This window comes from Phlebotomus papatasi, chromosome 2, assembly GCF_024763615.1.
Source record: "Phlebotomus papatasi isolate M1 chromosome 2, Ppap_2.1, whole genome shotgun sequence".
NCBI lineage: Eukaryota > Metazoa > Arthropoda > Insecta > Diptera > Psychodidae > Phlebotomus > Phlebotomus papatasi.
In genome coordinates, this window is record NC_077223.1 from 87,793,463 (window position 1) to 87,805,811 (window position 12,349).

Here is a 12,349-nt window from a genome sequence, read left to right on the forward strand (position 1 = left end):
TCTCCTGTTCCCACAACTTAACAACAAACCAAAAAAAAAAAGAATTCCACGATCATTTCTCCTCACTCTCATCTCTCGGTCCATGCTCTTAAAGCATTCTCCACAGTGTCATCTCCTATATTCTTATCATAAACTACCAAAAGAGACATTTATTATCATGCTACTAATGCGTATTGAAAATGTTATTTAAGACTCTTATCTAACTCCTTTGGATTCTCTCTTGATTCTCTTTCATCTCAATGGTTCAAAACTCTTTCTTTACCATAAGTCTCTCACGGAAAGAATAACTAATTTTCATTAAAAAAATCTCTCGTTCAAAGGCGCCAAAGTTGGAGTATTTTTCGAAGATTGAAGATATTTTATGAAAATCACCACAGATAAGTTCTTACATATTGATTTCAAGTAATTCTCTTATCTACAGTGCCATACACAAATGTTGAATCACGAAATTTTCGGGTCAAGGTAACGTTAAACAAAAACGTGTTTACATTTTGCAAATGTTATTTATGCCACTACTCTAAAATCAGAAATAAATCTCTATTGGAATTAGAATAACAAAAGAAATTCCAGTTTATTGCCTGAATATTTTAGAGAAAGCTCTATTTTAAAAACAGAATGTTTTGAAAAAAATATTAACTAGTCTTGTATATGAAATTTGCCATGCTGTTTATTGAACCCTATTGAACGTTTTAGAACGTTTTTGAATTTCGGAAACACTTTAATTTTGCAAAAAAAAAACCATGGCAAAGCGTTCCTTCTTTGTGGAATGCTAATTCACCATAAAGAGATCTCCGTAAATAAATCTTTACGAATGTGTTTTAGATGCATACCGGTTTACTACCGATTCAATTGATTCATTAATCAGAAAACCATTTCGAAATAGAATTTTACTTAATAGAAATAGAATTTCAGAATTTTTTAGCACGAGTAAAGAGCATACTGAAGTATAATAAAGTAAGTTCGAGAACGGTAAATCAATTTCCGGTACTTTACCGATTCGTTATCTGTGGAACTTAATGCACCGGTTTGGAAATATCAAGATCTTTCGAAAAAAAGTCGAAATTTAAGCACTTTTCTGGAAAATTGTGCCCTTTTGAAAAGGCCAGTCACAGGTGTCTATGGACGAAATGCACCCCTGGACAATCCATACAACATATCCAAAAATGAATGAAATCGCTAGGGCCAATTTGGATATAAACTAGTAAATATGATTTTGGAGGGGTAGAGAGAAAAATAGAAAACATCTAGTTCGAGAAAGTGTTCACTTATGGAGAGGGAAGATAACCAAAGACCAGAACACGATAAATCTTACCGTTTGTCTTCCAGATCCTAAAACCGGTAAAATCAAACAAAAGACAATATTTAAATAAAATACATCAATTTCTGTTACTTTACCGATTTACTACCTAATCAGGCCATTAAAACCGAATCAGATATTTGAAGACCTTTAAAAAATCCAAATTTAATCAACATCTTCGAAAATGAATAAAACCGATAGGACCAATTTTTGTAATATACCAATAATTATTATTTTGGCGGGAATAAGGGTGGTTTCGGAAAAGTGACTCATTAGAAGATGTCTTTTAGTAGGGGTCACCGAAGATCAAAAGGCAATATCTGACAAGCTGATTTTTATACTGATCTCTCGTAATTTCCCAAGGTGTTCCGAGAATCTGGCGATTACAGCCCGTGCCCCCATAGCTCAGTGGTTAGAATATTCGCCTAGACATCAAAAAGCTCCCAGTTCAAGCCTGGATAGAGGGAGGATTTTTTTCCTCTCTCTACTTGGATGAAATTTGGGAGATCGGGAATCTTCTTTTTTTTTCTATTTGTTTTTTACACTTTTGTTTTTCCCAATTTGTCTTTGGAATTTTTGTCTTCGGTAATTTTTGTTTTTTGGAAACTTTATCTTTGGAAATCTTGTCTTTCATACATTTTGCAAAATTATCGGAAATTTTGTCTGTCACTCATTTTGCACACAGAAAATGTCCCTTTTTCCCGATTGGCGATACTGATAACTTCCCCAAAACACAGAAAATTTCCCTTGCCCCAAAGGACGAAACGAAAAACTTTCCAAAACACAGAAAATTTCCCTTGCCCCAAAGGACGAAACGAAAAACTTTCCAAAACACAGAAAATTTCCCTTGCCCCAAAGGACGAAACGAAAAACTTTCCAAAACACAGAAAATTTCCCTTGCCCCAAAGGACGAAACGAAAAACTTTCCAAAACACAGAAAATTTCCCTTGCCCCAAAGGACGAAACGAAAAACTTTCCAAAACACAGAAAATTTCCCTTTGCCCTGACGGACGAAACTAAAGCTTAAAAAAATGTGATTTCATTATTTTATTTAATATAATATAATTGTTTAAAAAATGTATGGGTTCTCCGGATTCCCCATGGGTTCTATGGGTTCCCCGAAATGAGTTATCCCTTGTTTGAGACCACGAAATATTTTTTAAGGCTTTATTAACAGACTTTCAATCCCATTTCAGGTTGTTTTTGGAATTTAAGGAAGAGTTTTTGATGTTTATTATTTTAGCTGAGATTCTTTACAATCTTATTTTATATCTAAGTAAAAGTATATTTCGGGCTTCTTTAGTATATTTGTTTAATAAGACAAAAGAATATTTTTAGACTTTTGAAACATTTCAGTACCCTTTTTATGTCATATACAAGAACATCAGACTTAATTTTTTAATTTAATTCTGAAAAATATTTATTGAGTTCAAAAATCACTATCATTTTACAAACAAAAAGCTCTTACAAGTGCATTTCATGCAAATTCCCTAATATTGCCGATTAGTCAGTTCTTAAAGTTTTTTTTTTCAAATTTGAAAAATAAATCCCTGTCTGGGGCATATTTCTCAATCGATTTGTCTAAAATTGAATTCATTTGAAAGGCCTTGGAATTTCTATTAAATCTAAACTGATTGATTGTAAATCGATAAAGAATGAGTTTTTGATTTTTATAGAATTGTAATTTTATCTTACGAATCGGTTTGAATCGGTTATTAATTCGAAGAATTGCAAATTATCATTCGTATATTATCCGAATTCCTCTTCCTCTGATTTTTTTCTTAAATTATTTCGAAATCTTTCCTATTTTTTCAATTTTTTCTATTATATTTTTGATAATAATGATTTTCAAAATAAAAGAAAATTATAATATGTTAGGTGCTTCTTCACATTTCTTCAGCACTGTGTTTTTTACGGTTTTGTGGCAAATAGATAAAAGTTGTGGAAGTCAGAGTAATGCGGTTTGCCACAATTTCCTCCCAATAGACCGGATGATATGAATTATTTTTTCATTTGCTCCACTCAAATTGCAATTATTTGCTCAAACAGCTCATAGGAGCGTGTAAAATCTGTCAATTGAACATTTCTTAAGTATTTTCCATTTTAATTTCCACCCATTCTACATGTTTTTCTCCGTTCATGGCATCAAGCTATCGTTTAAAACACCTTCTCTGTTGCAGCATAGAAATCTTTTTGAAGACGCCAAGATGGGACAAAAAGTCTCCCAAGTGAAACAAGTTCTTTAAGTTTAATCTCCAGAGTATTATATATCTATATATATTTTTTTTATTACAAGCTTTTCTCATTCTATCTCAAACCATTCAATTTATTAACAAAAATGGTGATATGCCATAGCATTTAAACGTTTCACTAGAAATAAAGTAAGTACTTTGTTGTGTTGAAGAAGAGAGGGAGAATTGATAGAAAAGATTTTCTAGAGTGAATGGTATGTTTGCCACTTTGGTATGTGCCAAACTGTGTATAAAGTCTTGTCTGTCTCTTTTGATGCAATTTTTCCATATTACACATTATTAACTTTTTCTTGAGAGTCTCTCAATAGAGACTATTGGGAGCTGGCGTGTCGTTTTTGCCATAATTGCGTGGAAAAACTATTCCGAGGCTGAATGCGAGACAGGGCAAAATGACCAAATCTGGCTTCTCGGCATGTCGCACGCGCGTTCGCAATCCAAATCATATATGAGATGATCCACCCAGAGTTGGGAGTCGAGGTGGCTTGCAGGTGTTCATAATGCAACATTTACTGACTCTTGACCCTCTGAAATGCATTGTACGTGAAGATTATATTGCATACAGATACGTAGAACACATTATTTCAATTTTCTATGTTTTTCTATGTTTTTGATTTTAATAAAAATAAGTCAAAGTAAGATAAAAACAACTGATTTAGCTGTCAATGTAAATTAGATTAACCTCAAAGCAATGTTACAATCATTAAAATATTTAAATTTAAAATTTCTATGTTTTATTTTACTAGCAACTTCGGTGAACAAAATAATTTTATTCAAAAAATGTATTTAAAAAAATTGAATTACAAGTTTAAAGTGAATTAGTAACTAAAATAATTAATAACTCATTATATTGCAAAAATATAAGAGTCAAATGCTTTGACACTATTAAAGTCACACCGTATTTTGTGACCAAAAAATATAGAATGTTTATTTAAAGCGCTAATTACTCTACATTGTATATATTTCAGATTTTATATATTTCTCTAATCACTAAAAATTTATTGGAATTGCTATTTGTAATAAAATGTAAATTGAACTTATGAAAGCTTGTAATGTTCGATTTTATGGTATAGTTGATTTTTATTATGTTTATGAGAACTTGGACTTTATTGCTAAACACAAAGTTAAAAGGAGTCATAAAAAATTACTTATAAATCTATAAATAATTTGTTTTTCATAAAATTACTTACTTACTTAAGTGGCTGCAACGTCCCTCTCTGGGACCTGACCTCTCGTACTTACCCCCTCCAGTCCTCACGACTCTCCGTCTCCTCGCTCCAAAAACGTAGCATAGGCCATCGTCAAAAAATCCGTTCTAACGGAGGCTCCTTGCGAGTTTTCGTAACAATCTTGCTTTTTTCCATAAAATTCCTAATAAGAAACATAGAAAATTATTTTATAGTAATCTTAATGAAATAATTGAAAGAATTTTTAATACATTCTGGCTGACGATTTATCCAAGTTTAGTTAATTTTTTTTATTCAATTTGATAAACCGTCTCTTAATTTTTAGCATTGAGAACTTTTATTTGGATTTTTTAGCAAGTTTGATCAATAAAAGTATTTCGAGAAAAATAGTTACATTTTGAGATCCTTGTTTCCGACTATAAACATAGTGTAAACGTTATACGGAATTGCCGTTACTTTGACTCGGTTAATACGATGACTAGATAGATGGTCCGGATGGCCCTATCAAGGATGGGGACAACATATTGGGTAAGGCTTGGTGAACTTTTAGACAGCAGTCTGTTTCAGGTTATTGAGATGGCCAGACGTGCATTTAAAGGCGTCCCTTTAAAACTTTACAATGGCATAATTATAAAGGTTTTAAAAAAAAATCCATAGCACTTTAATTCGTTGACAAGATGCCATTTACCCCGATTAAAAATAAAACTGTAGGGAAAGTATCCATGCTTTATACATATGTGCCCAAGGTTCATAATAACTAAATTTTTTCTAAATTTCTGAATAAATGTGACTCCGCAATATACTTCAAATGCTGGACCCATTCATTCATTAATTTTCAACCGCTTATACCTATTGGGGTCGCGGGCCCATGATATCCAAATTAGCAGCCCACGCCTGTCGATCCTCCGCCACTTCAGGAAGATGTTCGGATTCGATCCCAATGCATTCCAAGGCAAGATTCTGAATTTGATTCAGCCACCTTGTCCTAGGTCTGCTTCGAGGTCGACGTCTTCTCAGAATGGCTTGCAAACTGGACCCTTTCATAGAAGAAAAAAAACATAGAAAAATTTAGTCATTACAAAACTTGGGATCGTATAAAGCATGAGCATTTTGCTTTAATATCCGAAAACATAGAATCGCTATGCAATGATCATATTTAAATTTGAAAATTTAACATTTACGAAAAAAGCAATTTCCATAGTTCGATATCGAATTCGTCTTCAGCCTTTTTAAGCCGTTTCGGCTCCCAATCTGCGATCCGTCTGAAAAATCAATTCAATGTACATTTGTGGTGCTCACGAGGACTAATGGCATGCGAGTGAGAGAGATCGAACCGTGTAACGAATTTTAATTGAAAATTTTGACCGATACCGATCGAAAAATGATTCTTCGGCGGAGTGAAACACAAGAAAGATCTGTCGCGAGGTGAAAATTCATAAATTTTCACACGGTCTGCCTCAATGTCACAGAGAGAGGAATTCATAATTGGCGACTGTTACATGCAGATTTAATTAATTCATGATTAATGAGGTGAACACTCGATAGTTAGATACATTTCCAATTTACACCTTCCAACACGATGATCGTTGCATGAATGTTTAGTATGGAGCATTTCTATGGGGCGCTTATCTCATGTCTGTCGTCGAAGATCTTTTTTTTTTTTTTCTTCTTCTTGATTTCTCTAGCACCTTTTTGTTAGTCTCCACTTGATACTTACATTTGCTATTGTATACAATTTTTGTTGTTGGTTGACGGGTCATTTAGTCTGTGCCGGCCAATCTTGTCCGCCTCCACTATTGAGTGCCTTCATTTGTTGGAATGCGTGATCCGCAATTGTGATCATCGACCTACCCAAAAATGACCATTGGACGACCTGGTGGGATTTTTCTCTAAATTTGGGTTTAACGAGTTACTACGTGGTAACCATGTTTAGCTGCAATATGAGCCATATATACACTCCTGAGCAAAATCAAAATAAAAACATTCTCGCGCGTCTCACGCAAAAGCCAATGGAGATAGCAAAGCAAGAGGTCTACACGATCCGTTGCTAAATGAACAGATATTCTTCGTCTTCTTACCCTGTCCTCTTCCCCAAAAAAAAAAGAAATTCAATATCAGGCAATTTATACGTGTGATATGAGAGACAGAAGAAGTAGCTGAAAGCACAATAAATTGTCAGATTAATTGCTAAAATTCAATAGTTAAGAATTCGTGCTGATTTGTTTGCAATAAAATTACACTAATTTATGCTCATCTCCATCTTCCAAAAAATCACAAAAATTTTATATTCCAAACGTGACTTTTAATGACTTGTATTATTTGGATTTTTCTAATTAATAATGAGAGATGTGAGATGAAGATGGGAAAGCTCAGTTGGAATTTGACATAGATTCTATTGATATGACTATTTAAATTTAGTGCCAATGACTTTGACTCCTAATTCTTCACACGTGGAAGATTTTCACTCTTATCTTACCATTTTAACGATTTACTGACGTCATATTTGTTATGATCTAGTCCAAAAGATTATATTGTTTCCTCAATTTTGATATTATTTTTCGTGTTGAAAGAATTAGGCAGTTTTATGGATTGTCCAAAATGACCAAGAAAATTACCATCTTCTCATTAAGATGCTTTTTTTGAATCATAAAATGAAAGTCAAGAGTCAAATGAGTGCATAATATAATTTGTACTTAGCAAAAATTGCTACTGAGGCTCTATATCCAATTTCAGATACACTTGGAAGTCAAATAATAATACCAGTAGGACCCTAACGAAATTAAAATACGTCATTCTAATAAAAAGAAAATAATATAGAAAACATAGACTACCAATTTGAATTGAAGTGGATGAGTATTTAATTTTAGAATACAATTTTGAAGTTTTTTCAAGAAGCTGGTACATTTCGTATCTCTCATCTGTAATAGGTTTTTGATACTTATATTTTTGAAATTTAACTCATAGAAAAAACATAGTTTTATTACATTTTGGAATTGTGATTATCCCTTTTGCTATAAAGAACCGTATTTTATTACGTCTTGAAAATTAGATGTCACATGTAAAATTATGTTTTAAATCGATTATGATCTTCTATGTTTTTCGATGTTATTTTTTTTCTAATTAAGAAACATGTCATCAAAGACTTAATGCTCATGATGTTATGTTATAAGTATTAATTCTCAGACAGAATCTATATTGTACACTGATATTAAGAACATCCCTAAACTAAATATCTCGCTATTTCAATAAAACATAGAAAACTTATTATTTCATTTAAAATTTAATATTTTTATTATTCGAATGAGTTTAATTTAGAAAGCTTTGTCAATAAACTAGACCCTGAACTTGAAATCTGCTGTTGATCGAAGAAACATAAACAAAATTTTAAAAGAAAATTGAAAAATTATCAATTCTAAATATCGGTCCTCGCTAGCTTACATATTTTACCCAATTTTCCACTTCTTTGAAATTAGCAAAGTACTGCTTAGCCAAGCCATGTGCAATAGACCTGAACAAGTAATTAATGAAAATGGCATAGTTTAGTTTAGAGACTACAACGGCGACAGTAGTGCATCCCATTTCAGCATTTTATGTTGAACTCGACGATAGAAATACAACGCAAAGGAGCGTAGTTATATTACAGTATCACTCGTTCGTGTTGATTGTCCTATTCTAATGGTTTTACAAGCAATACAATAGACTCTCTCTCAATCGGGCATATGGGGCAAAATTTCATCCAAATTATCGATAGATTTGGGCGTCATAGTCATTGTAAATTCCACAAAAAGCGCTCGATTATAAAGGATCATGATAAAATAAGAGGAATTACAGCGAATTTGAGCAAATTGACTTCATAATTAAACGTAAAAAATTTTTATATCATAAAAAAACATGAAAACGTAAAAATAAACGTGAAGAAATTGTCAAAAAAATTATTCATCCGATTAAAAATGAGCCAATTGAGCGAAAGTCTACTGTACGTAATCCAGATCGATCAAAAATTATTGATAAAAATTACCATTTACAATTTAGCTCACTTTTAGCAACTCATAATGTGTAATTCCTCGGTAGTCCCCTATTTTATTAGCATTATCTTCTACCTGGAGATATTTGGGCACATTGCCGATTTTTATCCCTCGATAGACGAAACCTACAACGTTTAGATTTTAGGATACTCAAACAATACCCATTTCTCATCGACTGTATCACTTCGATGCTGAAAAACCCTTTTTCTATACCGCAAAGACAAAATTTCAGAAATATATTTTTGAATTTTACTTGTATTTTTAGTAAACTTATACGGCACCCACTTCCCTTCATTTTGGATTTTTCAAAGGCATGCAAACGTGTGAAAATATTTTAACGAGTCAGGTTTAGTGTCCCGGAATACTGCTTTTTTATTCTTTATCCGGAAAAGCTTACAGATCGGCGTTATTGATTGTTTTTGGTCCTTTGGTTCTTTAGTCGAAATTCTCATTTCTGAAACATTAATCAATTTTCTGAGGTGGATTCTCGATGTAACTTACTCGCTACTTAAAAATATATAATTCGCTGGATATCTTTGTAACTAAATGACGTTGTTTACTTATTTTTCTCAAGTTAAAGTATAGTAAGATCGCACTTCGCACAACTGATACTTTTTGGCAAAAACTGAATATTTTCTTAGTTTGGCAAAATTATTTTGAGTTGCAATATCTGGCGGTATTGTGACAGGATATTGTTAACAGAAAAATAATGTAAAAAATAAACAAAATTACGCAATGTAGGTCTGCTATACGTGTCGTTAGCGTCATCTATTTAGGAACGGAGGATTTCAAGTTAAAGATCTAGTAAAAAGAGGTGCAGATAGTAGGTAGAAGTAGCTGAGACCGGTTCGAACTTATTTTGAAAACAGTTTTTCTAGGGTAAAAAAAAATAGTCAAGATTAATAATAGTTTCAGTGAATATAGGGATAGCTGTCTAATATGATTAACTTTGAATTAACTCAATACAACATCCAAGACAATCTTTAACATTCAACTGTAGTATCGGTAGTAACTATCCCATGTTTCATTTATCTGCGGTTTTATTTACTTTAAAGTAAAAGATTTTAGTATTTTAAAATTGAATAAACAATTTTCAAGTAGTCTACAAGTCAGTTTGTATTCTTAATTGTTTTTATTATAAAAAAATCTTATAACAAAAACTCGAAATGTTTAAAATAACTATACTGAGAAAAAACGGGGGTGCGATTAACTTTTTTCATAACACTTTTTAGGTGTAAAAATATATCAAAATTTTTTAATGTTAATTTTACACCTTTTAAGGGTAAAATTAACATGAAAAAAGGTAATTTTAACCCCTAATAAACCTAAAAAGCATAATATTTACACCCATTTCGGATCAATACTGCAGGGTAAAATTAACATTTCTGGAATTTATTTTATTTACATATTTCCGGAAATAACATTCCGGAAATGTTAATTTTACCCTGCGTTATTGATCCAAAATCGGTGTAAATATTATCCTTTTCAGGTGTATTAAGGGTTAAAATTACCCTTTTCCATGTTAATTTTACCCTTAAAAAGGTGTAAAATTAACATTAAAATATGTTGATATATTTTTACACCTAAAAAGTGTTAAAATTATGAGGAAGAAAAGTTAATCGCACCCTCTTTTTTTTCTCAGTGATGAACTATATGAACCTCCCGTATATTTTTCCGTTAGAACTTGACATAAGCTTCTAGGATGTAATTTTTTAAATTGTGACATTATTTCTAAAGTTTTTTGTGCTTCAAGACCTGAAAAGAATTCAAATTGAATTGGATATTATTTAAAAGGAAAAAAATTAGCATTCAATTTTTTCTGTGAAACTTTTGTCTAGATGTCATCTCATTTAGTGGTCGCAAAAATTAGCATAAATAGCCTTTTGGTGAAAGAAGCTGTAATGGCTGAGTGAGAAGAGGAAGGAAATTTGCAATATTTATCAATTTTTCAAGTGAATAGAAATGATGCCATGTAAGATAAGGCTATGCCAAAAAAAAAGAGTCCCTCTTGAGTTGTCTTTTCGATGCCAGAGATGTTTTGTGTTATGTGAATAATTCTCTCTAAAGAAATCAGTCCCTGAATTTTTGAGCTTTGGAGTTGTCATGTAAAAGTGGTAGATTCTGCCAACAGCTCCTCTGGGTTCTTGAAATGATTTTCAGCGATGTATACAACTACCGCCCCGTTATCATGAATCTTCCATCAAATGTTGATTATAAATAGAGACAAGGCTAATAAACTTATGGTATATATGAAGGGAATCTTATGAATTGGCTGCTGTTTGATGTAATCGCCACTTAAGCCATGCTGAAGCTCCTCCGTCATCTTAGCTCAAAATCTCAAACTCTCCCACTTCCCTTTGTCAGAAGCACTCAATATATGTAATTACAGCTGAGGAAGAGAAAGATTATGCCATCGATGGATTGAGGAGATGACGAACTATGTTATAGTTTCTTGGCATCAGTCATGTTTCTTTCTTTTTTTCTGCTACCAGGCCATTTCATTGCGACAACATGATGGAATTTGTCTATCTCCTCTGGAGAGTAATCCAAAAATTTGCATATTCCAGATTGAAATGAAACATTAAAATTATTGTTGAAGAAAATCTCATCAGGGGCAATCAAAATATCTTTCTTTTATTCTCATTTTTTTTTTTTGGACATGTAGAGTTTCTTTTACGAGGGGTCTCAGCCTATCTTTAAATCTCTGCGGGAATTGGCTCCAAATCAATGGGCATCAAATTGATATTATATTCTTTCATTTTTATAGCGGGAGGAATCATAGACAAATTCCACTGATTTTTTTTTCAACTCCGTCCCACTTGACATGGCGTTCCAATTTTAATAAAATAATTTTTATAGTGGTACCAACATAAATCCGTCAGATTGATGAATTTTTATGTCTCTAGCTGGATATCTTGTTGGAATTTTACAAGATGCCACTTTTCAAATGAAAGTGTTGAACTTCAAAAAGTATCATCTTGCAAAACCATGAAAAATAGAATTAATGGCTTCTCAAAATTTCATGAAATGTATGAAAAATTCGGAAAAGTTTCATAAGATGGTATTTAGCATCAAACGATCATTTTTAACAGTTATTACTGTCAAAATGACAATCAAGATGACAATCCTGTAGTTTCGATTAGTCTACGTTTTTGAAAGAACCTAGTCAATTATACGACGTCCATTATTGTACGAGTATATAGGCCTATACACAATTGGAGCAGTTTTCGTCAAAAATTGCAATTTTTGACAGAACTTTGACGTTTATACTTGCAGAAGTGCAGACGATTTCCTTCAAAAACGCATTTTCTAACGAAAATAGCTTCCAATGTGTACACGTACAGCTACAAGTCTTAATAATGCATCCCTAGTCTATTTCTGAAAATATATTTTCAAAAGCATAAGCAATTTTCTATGCCCATTTTTCCAATGAAATTTCCAAAGCCTAATGTTGATGTAAACTGTGCCATCACCTTCTGAAGGAGCTAGTGAATGAAATAAGAGACTAATTGAGTGTACGATGATGGGAAATGTTAAATAAATGATAACTGATTTTGATGGTCAGCAAGAGGTAGTAAAAGATTTTTATGG

General features: G+C 32.3%; 1 protein-coding gene across 7 annotated transcripts in view; it reads left to right on the forward strand.

Moving 5' to 3' along the window:
• The window catches only part of LOC129804916 (zinc finger protein 236), a 108,247-nt gene that overhangs the window by 66,698 nt on the left and 29,200 nt on the right, over positions 1-12,349 (forward strand). The window lies entirely within an intron of this gene.